We start from the raw sequence: 4911 nt of genomic DNA, 5'->3' as shown, positions 1-4911 counted from the left end.
TATAATGTTTTAATAGATAAAGAATAACTTAGTATGAATACATCTTGCACATTGTTATTTTGTTATGTTAAGCATGTTAGGATAGCTATATAATTATATTATGCATGATTATAACATATACATCAAGGCAGCATACTTATAATGCATTTCATTAGTTCATTTGCATTCATATTAGCTCTTAGGTTTTATATCTTACCTTACATATATTAGAAGATGATATAATTAGCTCATGACATTCAAAATTAGCTTACATTACCATATTCATGCATGGCAGCAAGGTATTTAGCTCATATCAGCTCAATGCCATGGACTTACCTTGTTTCCTTGCACATGTAGGTACATTGGAGAATAATAAACATTGAGATAGCTTGGTGAATAATTTGGACTTCATATGCAGCTCACAATCAGCTTACAAAGTACAAGGCAGATCATGGAACACTAAGGGAAGCTCGGTTCAGCTGGAGGAGCTAGCTAAACTTAGCTAGTTGGACTATTTGGAGCTGAGTTGCCAAAAGTGATGTCAAAGGTAGCTGAATGTAGTTGAACATAATATTGAGGAGCTCACAAGGACTTAGCTAGGACGTTTGTTCCCAAACAGCCCATGCTTGCTAGCTAGCTTCACAACTCAAGCTAGCTTGAAGAAGACACATGCACGCCCAAGAGAGAAAGCACATGACCAGCCATCATTCCATGCACAAGGCTGCACCACAAGGTTTCCTAGAACACCCATGTGCCTTGCATATGACCAGCCCCCATGTGCCTTGCATGAGGATCATTTAGGCGCCAAGATGAAGAGTTATCTCCCTATTCGGCCAAACCATGTGTTTTGCATGTGAACAGCCCCATGTGCCTTGCATGTGGTTTATTTAGGCACCAAGATGAAGAGCTCTCTCCCTATTCAGCCAAGCATCATTTCCCATTCAATTTGGCGCTAACTTGAGGGGACACAAGGACTATTCGACCAAGGATTATTTCCCTCTATAAAGGACTAAAACATTATGTCATTTAGCATTTAATTATGTCATTTTATAGGGGCACAAGGGCTGGCCGAACCACCATATATCCATTCGGCCATGCCCCTCCATTTCATATAAATAGGAAATCACAATTCATTTGTAATAAGACCATTTTTATTAATCAAAGTGAGATTATTCTCTTCCTTAAGTCCTGGTGACTTTTTATCGACTTATCAAGTATTTTATACTTGTGGCATCAACCCTCTTCTTTCATCTTGATACTTCTGGTTCCTAGTTCATATAACTAGTGGGTCAAAGTACTTATCACCACCCCTTGAAGAAATAATATAAAGATTGGGTCTTTGCTCTCTATAGCATTGGTTCTTCTTTGAGCATTCTTCAAGATACCAACCTCACCACCATCCTTTTGTTTAATCACCATAACCATAACCATTCAATCATCTTCCGCTTCCATCTCTCATTTATTAAATAGCCTACCTATTAATCCATACGTTTACCACCCTTATCCATTCTGTTTTGAGCCATTCACTTATGCAGGTTGTTTTGCTTCCTTCCTATATCCACAATCAAACGAGAAGGTAGAATTACCATACATCAAGAGGTAATCAGAGCTTTGGGGGAAGAAAGCAACGTGCAACAACAACAACGAAGAAAAATACAAAAAAAAAGAAGTGCAGTGAAGTGCAAAAGTGAAAGAAAGCAAGAAAAAAAAATTCAACAAAGAAAACAAAAGCAATCAAAAGAAGAAATTGAAAGCACTTGAAAAAGAAAAAGAAAGAAAGAAAAGTTGGAAGCACTCATCAACAAATCTCATCACCAAGCCATTCAAGTAAGCCTTTAAATTTGATTGTGGTGATAGAAGGTTGTAAAGTGACTTGTGTAAGTAACCCCTTTTGTTCTTTTATTTCTATTTCTAAGCCACCCTTTCAATTATATTTTGCTTTCCATTCCTACTAACCCATTTGCAGCCGACGCCAAACAAGTAAAATTTACTCGATATAGTCTTGAGTAAAAGTTTTCTAGAACTTGAGACAAGAGAATCGAGAGGAAAAAGGCTGGAGCGTGTGTGAGATCAGAAGAGGACAAATAAAAGCCATTAAATTCCTAGAGTGCAAACAAGAGCGGATTGAGTGACATCAAATTTTCTTGGAGTGACTAGTGAGACTTTTTGAGAGTATACTCTTGTAAGGTCCTATACACATTTCAAATTTTTCCTTATTTGCTAACATGTCTCTTCCATCCAACATTCTTGTAATCAAAAGGACTTTGAGCATTCAAAGTCAAGAGGATGAACAAAGAGAGAACATCTTCCATACGAAATGTCACGTGAGAGATAAAGTTTGTGTGGTTATCATTGATGGAGGAAGTTGCATAAACGTAGCAAGTACTCACATGGTTGAAAAGTTGGGTCTCAAGACTTCTAAGCATCCTCATCCTTACAAACTTCAGTGGCTCAAAGATGTGGGTGAAGCCAAGGTAACCAAACAAGTTGTTGTACCTTTTTCAATTGGAAGATACAATGATGAAGCCCTTTGTGATGTGGTGCCCATGAGTGCAAGCCACCTTATACTAGGACGTCCTTGGCAGTATGATAAGAAAGCTACCCATGACGGATTTTCTAATAAATACTCTTTCCAGCATCAAGGAAAGAAAATTATATTGGTACCCTTGTTACCAAGCCAAGTTCATGAATGCCAAGTGACCCTCAAGTCACGCATAGAAGACTGGGAGAAAGAAAAGAAGGCCAAAGAAATTCATACTCCAAAGATGAATATTTATGCCAGCAGAGGAGATATCCGGAAATATTTATCAACTAAGAAGGCTTTACTTATACTTATGTATAAGGAAAATTTTCTTCTTACTAACCCTCTTGAAGGCTTGCCTTCTTCTATTTCTAATCTTTTGCAGGAATTTGAGGATATGTTTCCCGAAGAAATTCCCGATGGATTGCCACCAGTTAGAGGAATTGAACATCAAATTGATTTCATTCCTGGAGCCACCATTCCCAATAGACCAGCATATAGGAGCAATCCTGAGGAAACAAAGGAATTATAAAGACAAGTCAAAGAACTCCTCGACAAAGGCTACATTCGGGAAAGTTTAAGTCCTTGTGCTGTACCCGTTTTGTTGGTACCAAAGAAAGATGGAACTTGAAGAATGTGTATGGATTGTAGGGCAGTGAATCAAATCACTATCAAATATAGGCACCCTATACCTCGGTTGGATGATATGCTCGATGAACTTAGTGGAGCCAACATCTTCTCCAAAATTGATTTGAAAAGTGGCTATCATCAAATAAGAATGAAGGAAGGTGACGAGTGGAAAACTGTATTCAAGACCAAACAAGGTTTGTATGAATGGTTAGTCATGCCTTTTGGTTTGACTAATGCTCCTAGTACCTTTATGCGACTCATTAATCATGTTCTACAGCCCTACATCGGTAAGTTTTATGTTGTTTACTTTGATGATATCTTGATATACAGTAAGTCACTAGCAGATCATGTTGAACATTTACGTTCCATTCTTAGCACTTTTAGAGAATAGCACTTATATGCTAATCTCAAGAAGTGTGATTTTTGTACTAATCAAGTTACTTTTTTAGGCTTCATTGTAAGTTCACATGGGTTATCAGTGGATCCAGAAAAGATTAAGGCAATACAAGAGTGGCCAAAGCCTATCAATGTAAGCCAAGTCCGGAGTTTCCATGGATAAGCCAGTTTTTATAGAAGGTTCGTACCAAATTTTAGTTCTATTGCTGCCCCCTTAACAGGGATTATTAAGAAGAATTCAAACTTCTCTTGGGGCAAAGAACAAGAAGAAGCATTCAATGAACTCAAGGGTTGTTTGACAAAGGCTCCACTACTAGTCTTGCCAAACTTTGAGAAAACATTTGAAGTTAAATGTGATGCCTCCGGAATTGGAATTGGTGCTGTTTTAAGTCAAGAGGGAAAGCCCATTGCCTACTTTAGTGAAAAACTAAATGGTGCAACTTTGAACTATCCAACATATGACAAAGAAATGTATGCACTCATTCGAGCATTGGAGACTTGGCAGCACTACTTATTGCCAAAAGAATTCGTGATACACACTGACCATGAAGCATTAAAGCATATCAAAGGACAACACAAACTCAACAATAGACATGCCAAATGGGTTGAATTTCTCGAGTCTTTTCCCTATGTCATCCACTATAAGAGAGGAAAGGATAATATCGTGGCAGATGCTCTTTCACGCAGGTATGTCTTACTTAACACTTTGGATTCCAAACTTCTTGGTTTTTCATTCATTAAGGAACATTATGCTACTGATTTGGACTTTGGAGAAAGGTATAAGTTATGTGAAATAGGTGCTCATGATAAATATTATTAGCATGATGGATATCTTTTCAAAGAAGGATAACTATGTATTCCACAATGTTCCATAAGAGAAGTACTAACCAAAGAAGCGCATGAAGGAGGACTCATGGGACACTTTGGAGTTGAAAAGACTCTTAGCATTTTGAAGGAACACCTCTTTTGGCCAAAGATGAAAAGGTATGTTGAAAAGGTATGTGAAAAGTGTTTAGTATGTAAAAGGGCAAAATCAAGAGTCATGCCTCATGGATTATATATGCCTTTGCCAATACCTACCATGCCATGGATAGAAATCTCAATGGACTTTGTTTTGGGCTTACCAAAAACAAAGAGTGGAAAGGATTCAATATTTGTGGTGGTTGATCGATTCTCCAAGATGGCTCACTTTATTCCATGCCACAAGACCGATGATGCTATTCATGTTGCTAACCTATTTTTTAGAGAAGTGGTAAGATTACATGGACTTCCTCGAACCATTGTGTCAGATAGAGACGTTAAGTTCTTAAGTTACTTTTGGAGGACTTTGTGGAGTAAAATCGGCACAAAACTACTATTCTCTACTACATGTCATCCTCAAACGG

This window comes from Hibiscus syriacus, unplaced genomic scaffold, assembly GCF_006381635.1.
Source record: "Hibiscus syriacus cultivar Baekdansim isolate YM2019G1 unplaced genomic scaffold, ASM638163v2 tig00110610_pilon, whole genome shotgun sequence".
Taxonomy (NCBI): Eukaryota; Viridiplantae; Streptophyta; class Magnoliopsida; order Malvales; family Malvaceae; genus Hibiscus; species Hibiscus syriacus.
Note: the sequence above shows the minus strand (reverse complement) of the source record.